Source organism: Hippoglossus hippoglossus, chromosome 8 (assembly GCF_009819705.1).
Source record: "Hippoglossus hippoglossus isolate fHipHip1 chromosome 8, fHipHip1.pri, whole genome shotgun sequence".
Classification (NCBI taxonomy): domain Eukaryota; kingdom Metazoa; phylum Chordata; class Actinopteri; order Pleuronectiformes; family Pleuronectidae; genus Hippoglossus; species Hippoglossus hippoglossus.
Genome location: NC_047158.1, coordinates 4953061 through 4979499, shown reverse-complemented (window position 1 = coordinate 4979499; position 26439 = coordinate 4953061). Strand labels below are relative to the sequence as shown.

The window sequence follows — 26439 nt, the reverse complement described above, 5'->3', positions numbered from 1 at the left end:
GGTGGAGTGAAGAGGACGGAGATAGGATTCATGGGACTCCAGTGTGGAGCCGATTGGAGTTGGTCCGCTGTTGACCCGGTACGACGGTTAATAAGGGGAAACATACCAGAGCTTGTCATTCGGCTGCAAACCGGGCCTCAGCTGGAGAAACATTAGGCCTAACATCCCTCACAGAACTTCTTGTTCAAACTGAATCTGTTTTTTTGGGGGGAAAGTTCAGGGTGTGACGCTCACTGAAATCAGTCAAGCTATATATTGAGAGCATTATAAAGCACAGTTATTCAATGAACTGGGTTGAACCCCATTGCTTGTTGGTAGTCTTCAATTGTAATTTTTTTAAATTTTCGTTTATCTTCAGTTTTTCACTTCACACTCCTCTGCAGGACTTTAACAACGTGCAGCTTCACTATAGCACATTTTCCTGCATGGTTTGTGTTTTCTTCTGCAAATGGCTTTGATCTGAACCTTAACGCTGCTGCATCTCTGACCTGGAATCTGCTAATTGCAGTTTGTCTGTGTCTCTCTACACGGCCCCCGCACTCCCCACCCACCACCACATCCCAACCCCTCCATCCAGCCGGACCACAAATGAGTTCCACAGTGTTGTCTGATTATAGCTTGGTTAAATTAGATGAGATAAGTTAGCCCACATCTCCTCCACGAGCCTTGCTTGAGAGCTGACAAGCCCAATACATCTGCCGCGGCTATGGTAATTGAGATGGGGAGGGGAGAGGAGGGGGAGACTGGTGGTGTTGTGGTTGGATGTGGAGTGAGTGATTTGTGTGTGTACATGAGCGTGAGTGTGTATGTGTATGTGTGTCAGTGTGTAAAGGCGTGTGAATGGGAGGGGGAGCCTCCCTCTGTCTCTTGTTCCTCACTACCTGTCACTGATGAGGAGCCAAGGAGAAGCTTCAGCTTGAAGCTGTCATCGGCCCTCTGAATCTGTCTGCCTCACTCTATCATCCCTCCCTCCTCCTTCCTCAATCTCTCTCTCTCTCTCTCTCTCATCCTCTTCCTCTCCCTCTCTCTTTCTCTCTCCCTGTGTGTGATGTGGATGCAGAGTGTGTGAGTCGTGAGGCAGCCAGCGAGCGTGTGCGCCGTATAGGAATCCGCGCGGCCGGCTCTTGAGGCGTTTCATATCGGAGAGACACCGGCAGACCCACTGGGGTGCAGGCAGCCCGCCGCCCCGACACCGCCGAGACCGACGCTCCCTCTCCCGGTCTGACAGGCCAATCGCAGGCCACCGCTCGCCCTCCCTCCATCCACAGTTCTCTCTCTCTCTCTTTCTGTGTTTCTCACTCACTCTCCCTCCTCCTCCTCCTCCTCCTTTCGCTCTCTCTCTCCCGCTCCGGTTTTCATTCCTTTGCGTTCAATCCGTGCATCCCCTCCTCCTCTTCCTCCTACTCCACCTCCTCCTCCTCCTCCTCCTCCTCCTCCTCCTCCTCACACCTTTTGGTCAGAAGAGGAAGAGGAAGCCCAGCCCATGGAGAGACGCTGAGAGGATGAAACTCTGACACGCCGACAGACCACAGGAAAACAAGAGCACAACTGTGAGTACAGCAGTCCTTTCACCTCTCACTCAGGCTTAACGCTGTCACACACACACACACACACACACACACCTACCCACCTCGTGTGTCAAACACAAACGCACATGTGTCCAGCACATTTACTTCAAACACAGAGTGACTTGACTCTACACACACAGATCAGAAACCATGCTCACTCCTCCATCCTGTGCTCAAGTGTCTTTGTCATTTCCATGCAGGTAGAATAGTCAGTGAGAGAAGTGCAGGATTGTGTGTGTTTATGTTTGCGTTGAGCTTTGTCCTGTCACTGTCAGTGCACAGAAAGCAAACAAAAACAATCCAGTAAAAGTGTGTTTTGCACTTTGCAGTTCATTTGTGACATTTCTTCTTCCACTTTAATGGATCTACACCAAATGCTCCTCGCCACAAGTCCACAGTGCTTTTATTTATGCCTCTTTGTTTGGCTGAGATGAAAAATCACCCCAGCGATATGCAAGGTCAACTGAATAATGTTTCACACACTCCGCCTCATGTTGTGAGCTTCTTTTGTCTGTGCAGGTCCGCGCTTCTTTATTGCCAATATAGGCATGCTGGATCGCCACATGAGGCAAGCGTCCCTGCTCTTATCTCCCATCTTAAACGTATAAGCTGCTATAAGCCAATAGTTGCCTGTGGGGGTGAAAAAAAAAGGGGGCGTACTTTCTTCTCATGAGAATCCCGAGCAATCCCCACCGCTTATTGTTTAGCGCTCAGCCAGGGGAGGTCTGCGCGGCGGGCTGATCTGTGCCGTTTGCGCCACAGTATTTTTTGATTATGTTCCTGGTTCATCCCTGGCCGAGGCGATTTCCTATTTCCTTCTCCCATTTCGAGAGCGGGGAGTATAATATGATAGTGGCTCACATGCGGGGAAGTGCAGACAGTGGATCTGTGCAGAGGACACAGATTGCATTTCCCCTAGAGGATGCTCCCGCTGTATTAAAGGCACTAGAGGGGATGCTCGGCACTTGTCATCAGCGCCGCTAGTAATGCCTGCGAGGGGGAAAGAAGACGTGGTGTTTACGGCCACTCTCTCATTTAAAGAGCTCCCATTGGCCCTAATGCCACAGCTGTATCACACTGGCCCTGTTGCAATCCAGGTTATATTACATTTGTGGGGCCCAGGATATTGTGCGGCGCCTCACTTTGCTCTGACAAACTGACGAGCAAATGTGGAAAATGAAAACATATATATGTTAAACACCTCGCAGTACATTAGATTTGTTGTTGGGACTCCTGCAGTGAGAACCAGAGTATTTGCATTTTTATGATGTGATTTAACACGGATCACAGACACCACAGCACCTGCTTATGCTTAAAGCTGAATTCCTATCACTCCTCGTTTTAGCTGTTTGTACTTTCGGGTTTCTTGTCTGCTATTTTTTTTTCTCCACTCTTAATTCATCAGTCGAATCATTTCCTGCTGCTACAGTTGAAACTTTCCTCCTGTTTTCCTTGTTGCAGAATCGAAAAACGAGGGCCTGATTTTTGACTCTTAGAAATGTGAAGTGACACATCAGTGGCTCTCTAGGCACAACGAGCCTCTGGTCGCCAATGTGTCAGCAAAAGTGGATGAAAAGCTCTGGACCCACTTCCTCGCTCCTCTGTCTGGCCAAATTTACTGAACCCTTGTGGTGTAACACTCACAGACACAGACACACACACACACACACACACACAATGTTAAAGCAAGGTAAACAAGACAATTATCCATCCTTTCCTCCACTGTAGTTGCCCCCTTTTTTTTCCCATGCAAGGATTATTGGAAAAAGGCTGATGAGGTGCGAGTTAAAAGGCAAACAGATCCAGTGTCCTACAGAAGAAGCTGCAGCTTCCCTGACCGTTCATCACCTATAACCACCATCAAAGCTCTGATTTTAGTTGCACGGGAATATTACAAAAGCTACATCACAAAAAAAAAAGTAATTTAAACTCTTCCAATTAATTCAACTTTCATTTTGGACTTGCCTGTGGCTTTCACAGAAAAAAATCATGTAATTTAAATGCAGAAAAGCCCGTCTGCTTCTGACTTGGTCACTGACTGTCGCTTTAAATCTATCTTCCTCACGTTGTATATGTCATTATTGAGAAATATATTCGGGGACATTAATGGCCTTTTATGCTAGGAAACATATTTAATTACATATATCTGTCACTGCAAAGCGTTTACCCAGAGGCGCTGTTAATGTAAGTCTGTGATCTTTGCAGTTACTAAAGCACTTGTGAAGGCAAGATAAGTTACTGCCACGCCAATTTTTTTTTTTACTATCTGGACGTGTATCTGCACTTATTGATTAGATGGTTGGTAACCAGTCCTGATCATCAATACAGATCCTTACAAGGCGAGGGCCAGATAGTCTTTCCTCTCCCTGAAGGCTCAATTACACAGCATGCACAAGGAAATATGGGAGGGAAGGAGATCAGCTTCTGACAAGGTCAAATTATATATGTCAGCCTGGAATCATTTTGTGTTGAGGTATTCAGCCACGTCTGAATGTATAAAGAGAGAGATAGTCGGAGAGTTGATAAATGTTGTATGCTGGAGAGCTTTAAATATTCAGATACTTTGCTGATTAAATTATGTTGACTGGAAGAGATGGCACATTTCCAGCGTCTCCGGGGTGTTTTCATTTATTTTCAGAAAATCTCCACCTGACTTGGGGGTACTGGATGCCAGTAATTGCACATCTTGAATAAATGAGTGACGGAATTTACTAATTTGCCAACTTGTTACCATTTCAACGATGCTGATTACAATTGCAAACCCATCATATGCTTTCCAGTCTCAACACGAATGCAGTGCTACTTGTGTTCCAATGTAGGGAAGTTGATGCTGTAATTGGTGCTTTGTGGGGGCTGCTCTTAGACAATGGAACACACAGCCTATTCAAAACTCATGAATACTCCGGTTCAGTGATGAAGGACATGTGTAGCAAATATTGAAGATATTTTTTTTTTCTTCTTTCTATTGGTGGAAAGCCAAAAAGCTGAATTGATTTGTTGAGTGAGCCTGGGAAGGATATATCCTCTCGTCAAAAACCTTTGCGAGAATGATGGTAATTGCGGGGCAAAGTGCTGCTGACAAAATACTGGAGGATTACCATATGACTCCAATTACAAGGTTTTGTAAGATATACATATCAACAAAGACATTCGCCTTATCTTGCAATATACGTAGCTTCTACCCTGGCAACTTGTTTCATGGGTCAGTTCACAACACATTTCTGTTACCGTTTCCATCCCTTTAGATGGTTTTGATTTCAATTTTGACGTGTATCTCAAACTTCCGTCAACAACCCAGTTCAATGGAAGGAAATGGGACTTAGTTTGTTGTGCTAAAAAGTGTATCTCGTGCGGTTGTGACACCGAATGAATCCGAGAGCGTCGGCCGGCATTTCCTGCACACGCTGGGAGCGGCTGACCAATCACAACCGAGTGGGCCAGCTGACCAATCGGTGCAGACTGGGATTTATCATTGGTAAAGAGACTGGAGCTAAAACCAAGTGGTTCAGACAGCGGCTGAAAAGAGAGAATGCAGCAACGCACAGTATGAGGGAAGTTCCGTGTTTTTTTAACATTAGAGCATGTCAACCTTTTCAAATATTGAAATTATGAATCTGAATAGGAACACAATGTCTCCTTTAAGGTGCGTCTGTATGGGTGGAGATTCTTTCTGGTGTAGAGCTAAAATGCTCGTCTTGGCGTGTGAAATAAAAACACAGTAGCATGGACACAGCAGTAGACGGACATATAAGCACCTCAAAACTGAAGTTCTTCCCATTATGCACAAACGCACACACACGTACCCAAACGCACACACAATAGCAGCCATGCTGTTGCGGCAGGTAATTACATTTATGAACTGAACAATGGTTCTTTAAAGATGTCCTGGTTTTGTCTTCATACTGAAGCAATCCCAATGATAACACAACAATCCCTTCACTATCAGTTAATGTACTGATAATTTAAATAAAATTAATCAATGAATCATTTGGCCATTTTGTTTTGTCTTGCCAACAGATGAAAACCCAATGATATTCAAATATGTGAAATAGAAGCCTAAGAAAATATAATAAATATAAATTATATTCACATTTTAGGAGCCAGAACCATTTGGTTTAAAAAAACGATTGAAATATATAATTAAGTAATAACATTTTATTTTCTGTGAGTCAGGTCAATTCGTCAGTGGTCCCGTCTCTTGACCTTTTTTTAATTTTTTTTTTTTACAAGAGCTCAGCACATGGACTTCCATTCGCCCCAGTGGTTTTTATGGTTGGTGTCTCAACCCATGGGCAAATAAACCCAAATAATTAACAAAGATATCATCGGGGGTTAATAAAACAATGTGGTTGTGTAAATTACCTTGTTAAAGTTGTCCAGTCCTGTCGCTAAATTGTGAACAGAGTTTATTTATTTAGTCCATTTTAATAGCAGGTTTATGGCAGCCGTCCGAGGGCCTCTGCCAAACAGTCGCCATGTAATCAGTCTGTACCCCCAGCGTTAACCTTCATTACCTCCCTGTGTCATTCTCTGCAGGGTCACACAAAGTATCATCAAATATTTATGATATTAATAACTGCCTTTAGGAAGGAAAAAAAGAACATAAATAATCTGCTCTGCAAAGCACACGATTAAGAAGTCCATTCCATTTAATAAATGGGTGGAGGGGAAATAAAAGGGCAGTCGTGGAGCAGGGGGGGGGGGGGGTGGGACGTTACAAAACCAGCGACTTAAGATGGTGTGAAGTGGGAGCTGCAGACAGCTTTTCACGTACAGTGTGGTATTTCTTCCACAAATTTGTGCATCATCTGCTGTGCGTGTTGTTCTTCTGAGGTATAATTCGAGCCTGAAAGAAATCGTTTTTGTGTATGGCTTGAGCATCCACGGTCCTCGGGGGGGAAAGAAACCGACGGGGGTGGGGGTACTCCCACGTCGACAGTCTCCGAACACAAATAGACAAACGTGCGGACGCCCACACACATGTGCACACATATGTACACAGAGCTGTTTAGCATGGAAGCCGATTGATGCAGGGCCCAACATTAATTATCTGTTTTTCAGCCGAGGTCTGGTGACAGTGATTAGAGTGAGGGGTTTTTTTGGAGAGTGGTGCACACACGGTCTAATGAGGAAAACTGGCCTCTCTATAGAGCTCTCCAGGCACACTTGATCTGCTCCGTGGCTCTGCAAGTATATGAGTGTGTATGCACGAGTGTGTGGGTGTGACTGTTGCTCCTCCAGGCTCGCTGCTGGGAGAGACACACTCTGAATGTGAGGTTTAGAAGCTGATGTAAGAGTTGAGACGCTCCCAAAGCGTAAAAAAGGTCTTTCGTGTAATTGCTGTTTTAATTATGTCTCATTGTGATGATTAATGTTCGGTTTACTGGTCGAGGCCCTTTTGGCCGCGCTGCTCGCTAAAGCTTCCGCTGCATAGAAATAACGGGACTCTGCGAGTCGACCACATGCAGCACGGACGCGTCTGTATCCCGGGGAGTCTGTGCGGAAAGAAAAGCAAGCTGCTTCCCCTCCTTGTGAGAGAATTATAAATGGTTGTGTCCAAACTTTGGCAGCGCTGAGCCAAAAATACTCTGCACAGTTGTGTGGGATAACAGTGAATCTTGTGTTTGTCTCAAAACAAAGGGATGATTTTCAGGCTGAGAACGAAATCATTCAAATGAGGACGGAGAGATTTAACATTCACATCCAAATGCTCACAAGGTCCAGGATACTTTGACCTGAATTGGCACTGATATGCTGCAGAGGTTTCATATGTAAAACATTGTTTTATCTGAACACGACAGAGTTCAAACTGAAGCAAGCAGCAGGAGCAGCAGATTGCATGGCTTGAAATAGTCGTTTTCTTTCAGCAGGAGCACTGGTCCAGCACACCGACTCTCCAATATCGTCGACTAAATCACATTTGTGAAAATGCCAATGTTGGTGTGCACCTGACTGATAGATTTCTGCCTGCACCAGGTTGGCTTGAGGCAAAGGCCTACACGTCATTTTCCACACCATTTTGTCCCGAAGTCGATTACGTTGCCTCTGCAGCTATGGCTGCCTCTGAATTGAACCACACATTTAGCTCGCGAGCTGCCAATAAAAGTCAGAGAGCCCGGCTTCCATCAGTGTAATGATATTTCAGCCTCAGTATTAGTTCAGCACTGTTCTCCACAGCAGTTTCTGCTCAATTAAAGATGGTCCATATTTAAATACATAGAAAATCTGAACGCCGGCCCGGCCCGTGTGCATTCAGATATGCTGTCGGACGGTTAAATGATGAAGTTTGAAATGGACTTTTTAAGCAGCCGAACGCTCCACACCTTTCGAGTTTGAATAAGGGGAACTGTTCATTTGTAACTGTGAAATTTTCCTTTAACGTTATTGATGTAGATTAACTTTTAAAAAGGTAAGTAAGTGAAATGTGAAATAATTCATCAAGAGTCAGCCATGTAAGAAATGTGATTTTCGCGAGCAGAAAGACCTCGTAGACCATTACCCCAAACAGAGGAAGTAGATTAAGGGCGGGGCTCTCTCACTCCCTCGCTCTCTCTCTTTCTCTCTTTCTCTAGCTCCCTCTCTCCCTCCACCCCCCTGAAAGTATGAATAGCACATTTCCAACTAAATTGCCAGGCAGAAGTGGAGGAAATAAATTCCAGCTAGTGTCAGCCCTCTGCGCTTGTGGTTTGGAACTTCCGTTGTCTTCCCTTCCCCGGCCACTTCGGCTTTATTTAGCGAGAGCTGTCATTTCTCATAAATCCCTCGGAGGAGGCGTCCGTCAGAGCTGCCAGCTCCCCTGTGTGGAGCACCTGTAACAGGGGAGCGAAGTGACAGTTGTGCTGGGACGGTCCCATCAAACGCACACACACACACACACACACACACACCAGACACTTGCTCTGAAACCTTTGTAAGATTCTGCACAGCAGCTCCATCACTTGCTGAAAAGTTAATGCATCATGGGGAATTCAATAGTCTTTTGGGTTTGTGAGTTAATTTAAATATCGTTAGATGTTTTTACATACTTCCATAAAGGATAAGCAGGCACAGTATGAACATCATCGCCCCTATAAATCAACATTAGACTGTATTTTATTTATTTTGCGCTACAACCAAAGTGCTCTGTATTTATGCCCGTGCCTGTCAGCTATGACACTTTAATAAATGACCACAGTAAAAAAAAAAGTGTACGGTGCATACAAGGTCATGCTTCCTGTCAATTGTCATTTACCACAGACTAATTGTTTTATTATTATACTTATAAATGTCGTTTATAAACGCCCGTGCAGTGGGAAAAGAGGAGTCATTTTTTTCTCCCTTTTTGTTTTATCTGATTCAGCTGTCAGCACACATGCTCCATCATCTGCGCTCCAGGAAATTAGAAAGGAGAAACGTTTGACAGCACAATTTCACAAAACATCGCCACGCCATCATTTCATTTTCTCTCAACCATTTTTTTTTTTTTTTTTTCATTTATTTATTTCATTATTGCCTTTTGAAAAACAAACAGAGCAATAACAATGGTTCCTTTTCAGGTAATTTATCCTCGTCGCCGCGTTACGCTTCACTCTCTCCCCTCCGAAGCTTTAACCTCGGCTAATTAGCCGGAGCACAGGTGGGATGTCGCCTAATCAAAAGAGGAGGGTCAGATTATGTAGAAGATGAGTGACATGAATAAAGGGCACTTTGTTTTACCAGCTGGTGTCAGTTTGAGGAGTAGGAGTTCAGTGGAAGCGCTGGTTTGTTGGTGCGGCTCTGCCCTTGGCCACGCCAGCCCGAGTTGCTCTGGTGAGTCTCGACCAAGACGGTAAGAGGTCATCAGTCGCCGCGCAGCCACGACGGTTATACATCACCAATGTCAGTAGCTGACGGCTGCTTATCTCTCAGGTATCGATTGGAGGACTGTGCAGGGAGGACCAAAGCGGTGTGGCCAATCAATGGGGGCATTTCATTCTCCTTGAACGTCTGCTTTTTGATCCTCGCCACTGATTGGTCGGGCTGACTCCGAGGCTGTGGGGATTTTTTTTCTTCTTGTTCTTCTTCTTCTTCTTGTGTTCCTTGTTATGAAAAGGAGTGGGTGGAGAGTGATGAACACTTTGGTGTTGGCAGCCTGCTGAGCTTCTCGCGGATGAGCACGGCATATGTGCGGGAATCCTGTTGTGTTCCCCCTTCACTGCCAAGAACCCACAGATCTCGCTCAGAGGTTTGATTCAAATTTGCACTCTTATTTTGGTGCGCATAATTCCATCACGGAGATACGCAGACCAAAAAGCTTTTCCACTCACAAAGTTTCCCTGGATTACCTCCAGTGTCTCAGCAGCCAAAGAACATGTGTAATCTGTGTAAGAACTGTGAGAGATCTCTGTATTCCACTTGGATTTGGGTGATACAGAATTATTGGGCTTTGCATTGTACAGCCAGTGTATTGAAGCAAACTGTACACTTTATTTGTCTGGCTGATTTTCAATGCTAAAAGAGACTTATTCCAGGACAGTGGTTCCCTGCATAACCAATGTTTTAGTATTTAAAGCAACATTTCAAAACAACCTTTATTTTTGCCTGTCCATGCTACAATGCAGCCTCTGAGTTTTCAAACTAAAACGCGGCCAGCGGCGTTTCCCGAAGTTCATTGTTTTAGGCAGTAAAAATCACCTGTAAAGTAGATTGTCCTTTGGTTGCTTGGTTACAGAATATGCTACGAATTTCATTTTGTTGTGACTAATGGCGCAATGCTTGAAATTCGTTATTCATGTTGTGTTCGTTGCAATGGTCTAGTTTAAACTTACATGACTCAATCAGAAAAAATAACGTGGGTCACTGCAACATGGATATCTCTGCAGCGGCGTTTCAGAATGTATTTTCCTCTCTTTATGGGCCTGGAAATTCTTTGAGTAGAGCGAATGCCAGGCGTCAACAAAAAGCAAAAGTTTCTTTTCAGCTCAAAGTGTATTTTTACTTCTCGCTGTATAAGTGTACCCGATGCAATATTTCCCTAGACTGAGATGAGTAAGTGAAGCCATTTCCAGACATAACTTCTGGAACACTGGAGTTTGCCTTTCACTGATGAACAACACAGCAGGAGATTTTCCAGTCAGACACGTTAATACCACAAAATATCTGGAGCATTAAGGTGAGGAGCATCACATGGGCTCATTCGGACATTATCCACAGTTTGAACTAGGGGTCTGATAGGATGATCTCTGGAGATTGTCCAGAGCATCTGACTCGAACAGTTGCATCCTCACATTCACTCCCTCTAGATAATTTGAAGGAGATTATCCGGAGTTCCGTACGTGTCTCACAGCAGTTTAAATCAGTCAAATCATGGTGTTGGACACAAACATAGCACAGAGAGACGAAAGTGTGTCTTAGTGTAGAAAATGTCAGTTTGGGTCAGACCTTGAACACTTAGTCAACACAAAGGACTGGAAGCTCAGTGTTTGTCGAGTGAAGATGTGCAGCAGGTGAAATGTCTCTGGAGGTTTTTAAAGCAGACTTCGGTTCTCGAACTCAGCGGATGAAAGAGTTTAGTGTGAGCTTGGTCTGACTCTTGGTGGTTTTGAGGTTACCTTGAGCAGCTTTTATAATGTTCAGCATCCTCACAGTGAACACGACTTACAGTCTTAAAATGTGTTAATTAATCCTCTGACATTTGCGAGACAATAAATCTCGGGTGGAGAACTCCATCTTATTTACAGTCCTCTGTTTATACAAAACACTCAGCAGCCAAGGCTCTATCAAGTGTGAGCGAGTGCAGCCGTGTTCTCCTGAGCGACTGCTTCTGCTCCGTGCTCAGTAACCAAAGTCTTCAAAGTTTGTGTTGAAGCTGGATGTGTCGGTTTGTTGAGGAACTAATAAGTCACTGGTTAATAATAAAGGAATCCATCAGCTCCCTGCATTTTAAAACGAAAAAAATCTAAATTTCCTTGACGATGGATTCGGAAATAATGATTATTCTCTGTACGAAACTGGCAGTTTATCCAATTTGATATGCCATCTTTTGGTTTTTGTATTCACAAAGTACTCCGTGTCAAAGTGTATAGATGGCTCATACTGAATTCATAAGGCAGTCATGCAGGAAGACGTTGCACCTTTCTGTGATTCACTCTCAGATGGAAAATGAACAAAGATGGTTATGCCACTCTATTTGTGGTTCTGCTGGATCCTGAGAGATCACTGTTTGCATAATATCTTTCTTATAGGTCTCCTTAACCTTTGCGGAAGGCTTATTGACACTCACTAACCTTGCAGGGAGCTGCTGGAGGACAGGAGATGATGATGAGCGTGCTCAGTGTATGGAAAAAGGCCCGTGTGGAGGGCTTTTTTTTCCCGCCCCCACCCTGCCCTTGCCGTGCGACACCTCTACCAACTCTTTGCATGACCTTCGCCTTCTGATCTCTGTTACCATGGTGAAGCTCACAACACTGTGAATTCAAGCACAATAGACGGATGATACAATAGCACAGTGTATCTTTGATGTACTACCAGCAGGCACTGCAAAAGTCCAAATGGTGGTTAAGACGGAGGGTTAAAAAAGAAAGGGAGAATGAAAATGTGAGGCGATCCCTGCAAATTGTCAATTTTGTGCAAATTATAGTTTCACTGGCCCCATTTTCATGCTTCCTCATGACATACAAAACCATCTGTGGTCGTCCATACCTGCACAACCTTTTTTAGTATTGTCCTCTTCTGACCTGTGGAGGCACCATGAATGTTGACTATGGTCTCGACGATGGTGCTGTACAAATACAATACAACTATTTTCGTCCTTAAATACGAGACTAAACCACAAAAGGCTGCTTTCAGACATGCACGTGCAGTAAATCCAGGCATTTTCCTGAATTTCTCTGGAGGGGCTGTACGTGAGAATGCAAATATCAGAGTAAGTTGCTGGAGACATTTAATGTAGCATTCCGTGCCAACCCCCGAGTCAAATGTTTGAAAGATGTCCAAGCGAGCCCATGTGAGGATACACCAGGACAAATTCACAAGATGTTTGGAGCGTGTTGATGATGCATCTAATATGCGATGGACGTGAAACTGCAAGAATGCAACTGTCTCAGGATGACAGAGGACCGATACACGTAGAGGACACTGAAACTTATGTCAACAAAGACCGGTGTCGAAACATCATGTGCATCCTCTAATCAGACGCCATCCCTCGCCTGAAAGCTCCGGACATTTCCCCCGTATTTGACAACACATCTAACCCGAACAATCTCCTGCTTTCTTCATATATATATATATATGTAACTTTATTGAGATGTCAGATGAGACATTTCTAGGCTGAATTATTTTTGTAATATATAATATATCATTATATTGTAACTATTATATATAATTTATTATGTATAATAGTTTTTTATTACAACAGATCTGTTTACAGACAAGGTTCTTGGCACAACTCACATGCAAACAGCCACAACAAACAAGCTTGAGGTGCAATAGCTGCATTTCAGTATCATACCATGTGGTTTAGTGCAGATAACAAGCCTAGGTCACTATAAGTCATGTCAGGTTTGTGTTATCTTCTTGAGAGTGGAGACTGTCTCAAGGCACATCTTATCCCAGCGCCCGGGACAGGAAGGCACCTCCCAACACAAGACATAAAACATCCTAATCTAAAACAGTTCTGCTGAGGCCTCACACTCACGTCAGCCACCTGTGAGGAGAAAAAACCTCTGGTCAGGCATCATATACAGAATGTGTAATATTGAAGACACGAATTCTCGATTTGACACCGTGACAATACAGCAAAAAATGATACATGGCAAAAAAAACTGCTTAGGATCCAAGATCAAGCTCATATCTACTGGAAGAAGGATTTAAATGGTTTGCATAAATTGCACAACTGTGCAGAAAATACCTGAATCCACATATTGATTGTACCTGAACAATTCCTATTGTTGCTCACAACATTTAGTTAAAAGTACATACCGTCAAAGACAAGGTTGCTCAGGTAACTTTTCTATTTCTCAAAATCTGTATATCTAGTATTATATATACTGTATTTATAAAAATCGTAGCAATGCTTAGCCTTCAGTGTTTTGTTTGTTCTTAAAGCTTGAGCATTTTAGTTTTCTTCAGGTAACAACAAAAACGTCTGGGGAATGTGGGGCCAATATTCAAGGACAACAACATTTTGAAACCGTTTTACTTGTTTTTTTACAGTGCACAAACAGCTTTTATATTTTGCAATAAAAGAAACGTATTAAATCTCTATTTTGTTTTACTATGAAAGACCTTGGTAAATAATTTAGAAATCATATTCATTATGTCTCCTACAATGTACCTTCCACACATCTGAACAGGATTTGAGGATTTAAGGTGCACTTTCACTGTCAGTAAAATGTGTATTTCTTTTATTGTTAAATCCAGTTATGAATTTGCACAAACCAGAAAAACACAGAACAAATGAGAGAAATGTTTTACAGAATAGTTCTAAAATTAAATTTTTAACCGAAGATTTCATCTGTTTGGAATCTTAATTTTAATATTCACATTTCAAATTCAGCCCTTCACATTACAAACAATGACTTTTTCAGCATTTCAGGGCTTCGAAAATTAAATATTTTAATTGAAAAATACCACTTACAATATTTAGAATATTTAGAAAAAAAGAGTGGGTAACTGTATTACATTTTCTGAGTACATTTCTCTCAGGGTCTATATTTTTGGTAGAACAGTCTTCAATCTGGTTTGTTAATAACTCATCACACAGATTTAACTGTATTTGTAACACTGTTGCCGTCAGAAACACAGTCATTTTGTACATGTTTGATTCTGAATACGGAGAGTGGGGTCTTGGTGTTGGTGTTGGAGGAGACTGGGGAGGGGTCAAAACAAGACAAAGCTGTCGAAACACATCCTTCACGTCTGACTGTAGTGGTTAAAGGGCAGCCAGGCTCTTAAGGAAACCATTAGCATTTAGATTTGAGACCCCCCCCCACCCCCACCTCGACAGAGCAGCAGGGAGTGGCTGCGTCACACCTCAGACTTTTATGCCTTGAGTGGGCCCAAGTGGCAGCTCCGTAGGCCTGATCAATCTCTCAATATGCCTAAATTGCTTTGGATGACCTCTTCTTGAAGAGACAGGATTGGCCATACTGATGGTTTGCCAATCAATAGCAGTTGCTATCATGGCTCATCAACAATGAAGTGTTTTTAATGGAGGTCAGGGCATGGAAGATCTAATTCATTTTAATTTATAAATTGTTGCATGACAAAATTCTAATCAGGACGCTTTGCGATCAGATATTCAGACTTCTGAGTCGCTCACTCTGCCTCTCACGCTTGCTCCTCCTCCCGAGCCTCATTTGCATTCATGTGTGTCTGTCTGTGAAACCGCACAGGACTAGCAAGCATGAATGTATACATGACATATATTAAATATCAGTCAGCATTGAGTATCACTCAGTTTTTAACACGGAGTGTGTCTGTTTTTAAGGTATATCCGACACAAGTTTTACTCAGCAACACACCCATGTGTGTGTTGCGCCTCATTAAGTAAAGATTGAATAGATGACAAATATGACATGTGCAATTTATTATCTTAATTAATTCACTGTCTTCTGTCAGAGACAGGCAGGGCGGCACTGTCATCTAGAAACCATTTTTCGATGGTGATGTTGTTATAGGAAGCTGCTGCTGTGTCGTTTGCCCAGATTAGTGTAAGAGGTGAGCCTTTTCCATCTCCCCTTCCATTTCGGCTAAATTTGTCTCAGCCACAGTAATATGCACCATGGGATCTCTCCCCCCCCCCCCCCCCCCCCTCTGCCCGTGAGCGGAAATGCAATTGGAATGGGATGCCGTCGTCCGTTGTGATTGTGTGCAGACGAACCTGTCTGCCCTTGCACCGAGTGCATGAGTGAGGCCACGCAGTGGCGATCGTCTGTGAAGGCTTTCAGTGCCGGAGAGAGGAGGGCAGGTGTCGGTGCTGGCCAGCGTCTTCACACAAGGTGGCACGCTTTCTGAGCTGTGACGAATGCAATCGGTACAAAAGATCGCCACGCCATTTCAGATGGATTAGGCTTCCCTTCAGCGTGGAGGAAAGTTGCCAAAAAACACCCTGTCACCGTCCCTGTAGACAAAGACCAGGTCACAGTCGTTACAGAAATATTGAAGCAAAGGGTACTGCCACTGTTTTGTGGCATCAAAGGCCCTTGACCAATTCGACATGGGAAGCATGCACATTCCTTTAGGAGGGACCGGGCTGAAACATTCCTTTCAGGGTCTGTTGTGCCTCCCCCCGTTGGTTGTAACACAGAAATCTATGAGTGAATTATGGAGAATAATTATTGACGAGAGGCAAGGGCACAGTACAGAAAAGAGAAGCTTCAGAAGCGAGCAGCACCAACCCCCGTCTTCACTCTCGAGTGTCCCCATTGATTTATCAGGACTCTATTTTTAGTTGCACATGGAACAGTAATGAATTCATGGGAATTAACAATGATTCATGCGAAGCTAATATCAGATATTTCCGAGGCTCGATTAATGCTGGAGGAATTCAGTGCGTCAACTCCCCAATTATTCATAATATTTCTTCCACTGCACAAACACAGGCATTGCTACCTTATCAGAGAGGCTCGCTGAAGGAGCAGGTGTCTGTGCTTTCTTTTACCGCAAGAACATCTAACGGGCTGCAATTAATGGCATTAACCTTTCTCCATTCATGGTGTGGCTGATAATGGATTATCAAAACAGCAACTCTTACCCCCGCTGGGATCGAGCCATTCTCATCATTACAAATTTATTTAGCTAAAGTTCTCAACAACAGGGATTTCTGCCGCTTACCTAACACAGTGGAGGTGAGTTGAATTGTGCATGTGGTGTTCCTATTACACAGTTCATTTACATACCACCTAATATGTCCCTCGCGCACTTTGCGCAGCAACTTATGGATATAGACGTTTGCCTTTGTATTCCAGATAGGTCTGCATTTTCAGACCTGGAAGGTGGGATTAAGAGGCCAGAGCCAGAGAAAATGGTAATGGGAAAATTGCCACAGTAATGGCAAAAAGCACATGTGAGATTGACATAGCTGTAGAGCTGATAAGTTGACTTATCTGACTCACATTTGCATATTTATTTAAAAAAAATATGAACTGTTCCTTGAAACCGCTGTTGGAGGATACTTGTTTACTGAAAACTACGTTGACGCGGCAGATGCGTCACCGGCTGCTGAATGGTTAGGACAAAAAAAGCAACCCCCCCAACGTGAACATGAACAGGCTGAATAATGAAGTGGAACAAAATGACGATTCGGCCTGATTGCCGGGTTAGGTTTATACAACATCATCTGCTGGTCGGTGATTGAATTTAGATTCAATTAGTTGGTTTGCTTTCCAGGATTAACGAGCAGTTTGTCTGTGCTTCCACACGCTTGATGGCTTGTTTGACGTAGTGGTTGATCCTAAAACATTTTACTGGTCGGATCGTTTGTATCGTCCAATTGAGTCAGAGATACACTGACCCCGCACACTATTTCACATCCGCAGGCCCCTCAGAGGCTGCGAGAGGTGAGACCCTGCAGTCTTTGGAACAGTTTATTTGGATTGTGGGCCTTTCTTTCTCCTCCAACCATCAAATTGTGACATTTTCGAAAATTCAACAACATCTCCGACGAGAAACAATGCCCCAGTTGCTCAAACTAATCCACAGACTTTACTGTGACCAGTTTCCATTGTTGCTACTTTCTAGAGAAGAAATAATCCACACTCGAGTATCAAGCATGGAAGCGCTTTTATTTGAATCAGTGTCTTGAATACAGTCAGCGGAAGAAGTAATTTCAGTGTTATTACCCTAATGCGTGCATTTAAGAGTCAACAGCAGAATTCAGATTGTTGCAGAGAGGGGTAGAGAGTGTTCATAGACCATATGCAAGATGTGATAGTGTGTGTTGGGGTGTGTAATGTAAAAATTTGTTTGAATATTTGTGTTCAGGCTCGGCTTGGCTTGGCATTCTGCTTTACTGTCTCTAATGCTGTTTGTTGGGTGCACGGTGGGTGACGGAGGCAGCCATGACGGTGACTTCTGCCTTTCTTATCGCAGCACAGGTATCGCTCCGTCTCGCGGAGCCTCCTGCTGCTGTCGTTCACCAGGTGGGAGTCCTCGGTCCGCAGCGGTAACCCAACCTCTCACTTCCAGAAAGAATCTCGCTTTGTTGTCAACAGGATCAGCGAAGCATAAAAAAGCTCTTTTAGGATAGTTTTGACTTTTTTTAGTCGTCCAAGTGAGACTTGTGTTGTAACTACTCCACGGTATCTGGCAGAGGTCTCCCGTTGAGCCAATATGTTTCCTCTCTGTTGGTACATATTCTGAATAAAACACTTCACTTGGTGTCCTGTACCATAAAATACTCTGCTGCTGGACTTCACTGTTTTGTTATGTTTCCATTTATCATATTAGGGTAGTACATTATACCCAAGTAGTGTTTTTTTAATCTACTATATTTACACCTAAATAAGAACAATATTGGAATAATTGCAAAGCCTGAAATCTACGAATGCCTGTTAAGGATGTTTATACGACAACAAAGCCAGTTCAACATCCCCAAATTCTTGTGTAGTTTTCAGAATTTTAGCTGTTTGTTATTACTAGGGTTGGATGTTGTACGGGCTTTTTCAGATATCTGTGCTAACTCGCTACTTCTAAAAAGGTTCTGGTTACTAAACAGTAACTAAACCAATCGCTTTTTCTTTAAAAAAACAAAAAAGCACATTGCTTTTTTATTGTTTAGGCAAATTGGAAGTTGAAATTTGACACATTAACAGTTTAAACCTAAAATAAGTGCAAACCTCTTAACAAATATCACATTATAGATACATATTTGGAGTTGCCTTAGGATTTCACACAGTTTCACTGATTAATACAGCAAAATACTCTCAGCTCCAAACTCATAATCAATTGCCTCCTCACCTCGGGGTCCAGGGAGGCCCAGTTTGCCCACACTGCCGTAGGATGTTGTGTGCCATGGGGTAACTGCTCTCAAATGCATCCCGTGTTCACACAGAATGGGTTTTCACACATTTGCTGCTCCGGTGTCATAGCCTGTAAGCATTTATTTCAGTACAGAGCTCAGGCACTGAAATGAAGCACCAGAAGCTGCGTTGTGATTCGTAGGAAGGTACTGGCTGTGTAAGAACTGGTGCCTGATTGGTAGCGAATTTCGGTACCCAATCCAAGTGCTCATCGGTTACACCTTCCCCCTCACTGCGTCTGGGTTACTATCTACTTCCACGTCCTCCCTTCCTTCACATACACTATATATTCACAGAATGGAGTTATGCCACATTTTGACTGGCACTTAAACCTGTCTTCATCCTTATTCCTTCTTTCCATTAATTATATTCACCTTTGCGTCAACCTGAATTTTTAATTCTTCAGTCTAAAGACAATAATTGGGTCATTTACAAATAACTATCGTTCTAGTAGTAATTTATTTATTTGTACATGTACCAGGATGTAAGACATAATATAATATAATCTAAATAATGTTGAAAACTTAGACGTAACAGATATGTAAACAAACCTTAATTGGACAAGCTTAACCCGTATTTTAAGCTCAACATTTGTATTGATCTGCAGGAGGCACATGCTACACTGTACATATTGGTGTTTTCCTGTCAACACCTAGTGCACTGAAGAGAAAATGTCCAGATGCTGCAGAAGAATTCAGCAGAGCTATGACTGTATGTACAGTATGGAAGCCGCCTGTGGGTAGAACGAGACGGACTGTACTAGACCCAGTGTTGAGGATATGAGGTGTCGTGGGTTATGTAACATCTAGTAGCTTTGAACATACATCGGATTCAACAGTGGTGCTTGTGTTTATCGTGATGCTTTAAGTCACTTTATCTGAAGTTTTGTGAGCACATCAGGAGGCGATGAGCTTGACTGTGAAACCTCTGAGCTGATTTACCTCTGGCTGATTCTTGTTGTTATCAGGAGCTCGACCCAGATGCAATTTAGCCGTTAACTGCAAGTGTCCGAAGGCGTAATTGACGGTGCCCTTGCCAAATTAATTCACTTCCTCTTTTCAAACCTTTTCCATAGCCATGACTCTTTCACACCTGTTTTGTGAAGCAACTCTCACTGCTGCGCGCATGTTGAATGCATTGCATTGTGAGAGTAACCACTTCAGCTCCGAACAATACGACATGGCCCTGGCTTCGTGCATTGCCTTGAGAAAGTATTAAAAAAAACTAAACAAAAAAAAACCCAAATGGATGTAAGCCCACAAAGCTGCTTTTTTTGGCAGATGTCACCACATAATGAATGACAGCTTTATCTTAGAGACTTTATTTGCAAGAAGTCTGAAGTTATGTGAAGAATATTTTTCAATAGATTCATTATATTTTTTGTATTTATTTAAACTGTGAACCAGCTTTCCTCCAAATTATCTTTATGAGCTGCTGTTCTGTTATAAGTGGGAAAAAAATCCACATTTTTTCTATTTTTATTTCTCGTAACTTTAATTACGTAAAAAAATATCTACATGATTCGAAGGATTCATGGAGGAATGCCACGTAAATCAGATTAAAGGTCCACAGAGGTTTTATTTTTCAACTTGCTTCAAAAACCAAATTAGTTTGAGCTACTGGTTTAGAGATAACGTTTTGATAATTGTGGTAAATCATAAGTGTGTTGGCTCCATGCTCTATATTCATGCTCTGCTTAAGTTGACAAGCTCTAAGAAAGAAAGTCCTTCACTGTTTGACTTTGGCTGGTGAAAGTGGTTCGGAATGAAATGAATCAAAGGTTGTAAGGATTACAAATTACAAGAAATTCAACAGAACGGTTTAGGTGATCTATAATCGAAGTTTGTGTGCGGTGTTGCAGAGATATCTACTGAAGTTAGCGTGATAGTCAGCTAGCGCAGGCCTTGCTTCATTTAATACCTCTGTTTACCTCTAGAGGCAATCGTGAGTCGTTCTAGCGACATAGCCTGTATATGAAAATGGACGTTAACTCCAGCTCCTTAAAGTGAAGTGCCTGAAACCTGTATGGTCTCGAATGACCAGCGGAGGGCTACTCCACCTGTTTTAGTCAGTTTGTATAGCAGTCTATGAGACAATGACTGTACCTCTCACTTGATATAATGTCAGTAAACATTACCCTGAGGAGTTTATGGTCTCTATCACTAGTTTCAAGGCTTCTAAAAAACAGCATGATGTTGATTTTGTAAATTATGGTCCCATTTAGAGTCAAATAGCATCAACATATGCATTGAGGCTGGGATACCATGTGATTGAAAGCTAGCAGGATCCAATAGGCATAGGTCGTAGATGGAGGTGGTCATTGGTGGCATTGTAGTTAAGCTCTCAGTCAGTTTCCAACCCCTGGTGCTGGACAAGATGCCAAACTTTCATGCAGCATTCATTCACCCTCTGCTCAGTCATTGATTGATATTATAGCTCCAGCAGTTCTCAAGTTCCTCAACCTCCGTGGCTTGTTCTCTCAGTTGCCACGGCTACATCGCCCGTGTCCCTTCTTGACTGGGCAGACTAGGTGCGAATCAATAACTAACTAGTCAGACAAACTTTGCTGTAATAGGCCGATGTGCAACATGGTATCAGGTGAACCCCCAATGAGAGGGCATTGGGGTTTGTACCTGTATGCCCTATGGCAAGTCCGACTATGGCACACGGGAGGAGGAGGGGAAGGAGGAATCAAAGAGTGAATTTCCTTTTTTCTTACGATAGGGGTGGACACTCCAACTTTCTGGCAATATACTGCCACCTAATGGTTTGAGTTTGAATTTGACAGTTGGCCTTACACATTGCAACTTTAATACCTCCATAATATGTAATTAAAACAACAAGGGCTCTATTATTTGAGGCACTGAAAAAGAATATATCATCCAACCCTAAGACTTCCAAAAGTATTTCAACACCTGAGAGCACATTAAAATGTCTCTGCCAGTCTCTGGCCATGTAATGTGATATGAAAGATGGGTGGAAAGCAGAGGGGAGTGGAGGCCATCCTCTCATCACCCCGTCACCCAGACTGGCAGACAGAGGGCTGGCCGTCTGTCCACTCGTCTGATTTCCATCCCCTTGGCATGCTGGGTAATAGAGATCAGTAATTGGGTGCTATAAATCCTGGCCGAGGACAAGGTGGGTCAGAACAGGCTGATTACTTAGGCATTACAGTCAATCTAAGCAAGTCCTTGAATTGAAAGATTTGGCGAGGTGGATTCTCATTATCAGGCTCAGTGCATGTATGCATTTGTGTGAAAGACTAAGGGCCAAGGTCCTTAGTCTTTATGCAATGCTCCAATGGCCTCAATGGTGCAGACTCGTAAACATCACAACAAATTTATTTTCCTCATCTCCTACAGTTTTATAAGAATGTTTTCAGAATCGTCAAAGTGCGGTCGGAGGGCCCGCCTGGAGTTTTAAGACCTCTCCAACCGAACAGCTCCTCAGTGCATTAAGGACCTCTGCCTGGGTGACACATTCACAGCGGGTTCAATGTTAGACCATGGGAAGGTCTTGGGTTTCAATCTGCAACAGGCGTGCTCCCGGGCCCCGCGTCTCTCACATCTGCCTTCATCATCCCTCTGCTTCAGTTTTTACAGAGTGGTGTTTATCTCTCAGTGTTGCCAGAAAACAAGCTCTCAAGGTGATTAGCCTCGTCATCTGACATGAAGCAGATTGATGGCTATATGGTGAAATGCACCTTTCTGTTATTTTTCATCTCGGGGCCTATGAGCTTAATCCATTTTAAGCTTCTCAGTAAGAAAAAGAGACTATGGAAGGTGAATTAGAGTGTAAAGCCGATAGTCTTTCTCAGCATTCTCTCCAGCTGAGGGTGTGACTTACTGGATTACGGGAACAGTAGTTTCTCCTCCAACCCCTTTCAAGTTCTTTGATTCGGCTTTTATATTCCCTCCCTATTTTGATACAGTTTTTTTTTTTTTTGTATCGAGAGAGCATCGACATATTATGACTGTGAATTTCTTTTTAACACGATATGCTGCTCCTTTGTGCAGTTCAGCTCTCCAAAAAGTCTTTGAGTCATAGTCTTCAATGTCATTTGTCTGAATAATACCAATAATAATAATAATAATAATGATAAGATTAGAACAAGCCCATAAAGTAAAATCATATCATGCATAGTACTATAAATGAGAAAACGTGATAGATTATCTCATCATTCATTTACAGAAAAAAAAACAAAACAAGAGAAAGAGATATATGACAAATTTATGCCATGGCATCAATGCAAACCCCTGCAGTGTGAAGTGTTCCCACTCAGAGAAGCACTCATACTAGCATCATCCCTCGACTCCTATAACAGCATGCTACTTCACTTAGCAGCCTCCATTTGGGATGCAGCACAAACACTGTTTTAGCACTTTTATCTTAATGCACTGCAACACTCTGTAGCACTAAAGGCATGATTATTGTACAGAGAGAGGTGCGGCGTGCATTTAAGCAAGACTTATTTAGACAGGAACTTAGCACCAACCTAACCACTCAAGGGCAGATGGCGTTGTGATTCTCATAGCTCATTTTGTTAAATGGACTCTTTGCATATATTTTAATATAACACTAATTCCTTGCATCGTTATCCCAGTTTAAATCATAATGTCCCACTGACTGTGTTTACTGTTTCAAGAGCAATTTATCTGCCAGATACCAGACTATTGTCACTTAAACCATCTGCACTCCTCAAGGGAAAAAAACAACAACATACGAGGGGTAGAGGGATCATAGCGAGGCTGGGTTGCTTATTTCCATTTCTGTGATGGGAGCGGCGTGGCATATGGCTGCTGTCGGCTTTGTGGCAACGCCAGGTGTGGAGGGGAGCCTCGGCAAAGCTTCGCCGCCACACCCATCCGCTCGCGCCTCCAACATCAAGGATAAAACGTCCGTCACCCTCGGCTCTGCTCGGACCCATTGTGTGACAGCGAGGCTTGTTCTCACACTTTCAGAGGCCACTGATTTAATAGAGGCACAGTGTCGCCGCTGACCTCATCCACTGATGTCTTCACAGTTAATGCTCTAACATGTGACATTGACACTCAGCAAGACAAACAGTAGAGGAGGGAGATGGATTTGCAGAGAGACTCGTACGTCTCTTTCCGGATGAGGGAGAATGATGGACAATGGACGGGGAGACGGCGGTGTCAATGTGGAATGACACCGAATCAAACACGACACACTTTGTTTTGTGACAAGACTCACAGTTGTGTGATGTTACATCACTGTGCGTCGCGTAGGATCACGTAATGTCACATCACGTTTCTGTAAATTCAATCAAAGTGGAATTAAAATCAGGTCAAATCACAACTAATTTACATCAAACAAAGTAAAAAAATAGCTTATTAGATGACGTCATGTTTTTATTTGTGGCCATGATTCTAGAAAATGCATCTACGAGAAAGAAATATACCACATGCCTCCTCCTACTCGAGCAGCAGTATAGCACAGTTTAAGAGAGTTGATCTAAATGTGGCATTGATTTAAATGATTGGACTGGAGATGACAGAGCAAAAAGTATCAAAACTGCATCTTTTTAGTTAAAGATTCTTTGTCTTTTATTTTCTGCTATATTTGAACAATATAAAATGGTAAATGCATGTAGCTAAAATGATAGAAACCGTCTTTGAGAGAAATTTATTTAACGTGTACGTTGACCTTTGTGCAGCCTGCCACCAGGGGGAGATCAAGATACTTTGGCTTCACTTTTGTGGAGCCTTCATGTCTTCATATTTATTTATAGACTATGGAGGTAAAGCCTTCATGGGTAATGTGGGGGTTCAGTGTCTTGCCAAAGTACTAAAGAATGGACACAATGATCAGTAATGGACACTCGGGTCGTCCACAACCCTCTGGTTTGTGGACAACCCGCTTTACCCCGTGATCCACTGCCACCCTGCACTTTCACCACCTACACAGTCAAAGAAGAGATTAGCGACAACCTGGCCAATAATCACGCGAAATCAATAAGAGTGAAACTGTTTCATAAATTTGTATTTTGTCTTCCTGTCAAAGGTATTCCACTTTGCAAGGAATGTTATTTGCTTTGCTACAAAAAATGTGCTCTGAAAAAAGCTTCCCAGCGAGAGGACCTTGAGTTAACAAATCACTTTTTTACTTTTAATTTTGTATTTTTTTTTATGTCAGACTGATGTTGTCAAGGTCTAGAATTAACTTTTAAGCTCAGCTATTAAGAGTTGTCGGAGTAAATCAGGAGAGAAAAAAATCATACAGAGCTGCAACCAAAGAGGCAGGAGGAAGGACAGGTCAAACACATTTTGATACTGAAGGCTGCCCCTCAGAAAGCCGAGTATTCACACAGGCTGCATACAGAGGGAGCGAGGCTTCTTTTGTGACAGGCTGTGCCGCTGCTTTATGATTACTATCTATTGTAAAAGAGAAAGAAAGAAGTAGCCTGTAAAGTCAGCCCACTTCTGAATTAATTTAATAGTTCATAGTTCAGAATCACTCACAAAAAAACATCCTTATTGTTATATATCTGAAATAACCTGGTTTGATATGCTACTGAATACATGATTCTGAGAGCAGTAATATAAATCACATGTACAATATAATGTTTGTACTGTTTGTTATTTTCTATAACACTTGTTCCCTCCTGAAAGAGAGAGAGAGAGAGAGAGAGAGACGTACTCAAAACGTAATCAATACCAGAGCTAAGGCTACAAGACGTTGAATAGGCTGCAACATCATGCTTCAGTAAAGCTGCGGTGGTCAGAGCCGTCAGCAGAATGCAGGAGTGAAGCAGCTTGTTGAATTAGGCGTGTTCACCAGATTATGAGAAATAATCCGCCTTCAAAAAGTTGCTGGGGCATGCTGATCCCAAAATGTCTCTCTTTTTTAAAAAATATATATATCCACATAGTCTCCGAATTGAGCAAAAGCTGAGATAGATGTCTAAAGTAAGAAATTCAATGACACGAAGGAACCCCAAAAAAACTGTGGCGAAACTTCCAAAATGAAATTCTGAAAGACAGCAGAACTGATGTGAGATGCGGAACTAAAGTAACCTTGATGTGATTCCTCTCCTCGCCACGCTATGGCTTGTTTTATTGTGTTTGTGTTGTATTACACTCTGTTCATACATAGCTGAACTCTGCTTAATGGACTAACCTGCCAAACTCACAGCAGCACAAACACAAAGGCCCCGCTGCTTTTAAAATGATTGAGCCATGACTTGTCAGCGAGAATCTGCTTTCGCCCTTGAATGCTAATTACGCAGCGTTTATGCAAAGCCACGTACACACTCCCAGAGGATCTTAGGCTGGATTTCCAAACTCTTAAAACAAATCTTAACATGTTGTCAGCATAACAATGTCAATAAAGTGACACTTCACTTTGTGTCACTGAGGTATTTTTTTTCTTCTCCCAACAGGGAAAACTTCAGTAAGATCCCCCCCCCCGGCATTCCACATTATCTCAATCTGTGACACAGTTTCTACAATCAGCCTGACAGATGCCCTAAAATCTATGAAGTGAAGATGCAAATGCAATCCAGTTTTTGGTATTTCTGGAATCATTGTTCATGCTGTGCAGGGTAAACCCACAGGCAAATATTTTATGTAAATAATACATATAAAATATTTTTTTCTCAAAGATGCTTTCTGTCAATTTGAGTAGTTCTTATCACACTGATGTATGTCCGAGTGTTCATGTTGCTTATAAGATTCATTTGAATAAATTATGTGATGATATAAAAATGTGCTCAAACGTCACAATTGACAGCTGAGGCTCACCTGCGATTGGGCGAAAGCTCGTATTTCTTTCATTTCGATGGGGATAGTGGGATGAAGGGGAGACGTGTCATATCATTTTATACAGTTTATGGTATCTATTAGACTATATTAAAACCCCTGATGGTTATA

At 42.7% G+C, this 26439-nt stretch overlaps 1 protein-coding gene across 5 annotated transcripts in view; it reads left to right on the top strand.

Moving 5' to 3' along the window:
• Positions 1–1062: 1062 nt before the first annotated feature.
• The window catches only part of LOC117765858 (RNA binding protein fox-1 homolog 3-like), a 397513-nt gene continuing 372136 nt past the window's right edge, over positions 1063–26439 (top strand). For 2 of the 5 annotated variants that reach the window (XM_034592403.1, XM_034592408.1), the window contains exon 1: positions 1066–1550. The gene's annotated coding sequence lies outside the window, so the exon portion shown is untranslated. Of the gene's footprint in view, positions 1551–26439 lie in introns of all 5 variants that reach the window. The other 3 variants (XM_034592409.1, XM_034592401.1, XM_034592407.1) reach the window with 3 other exon arrangements.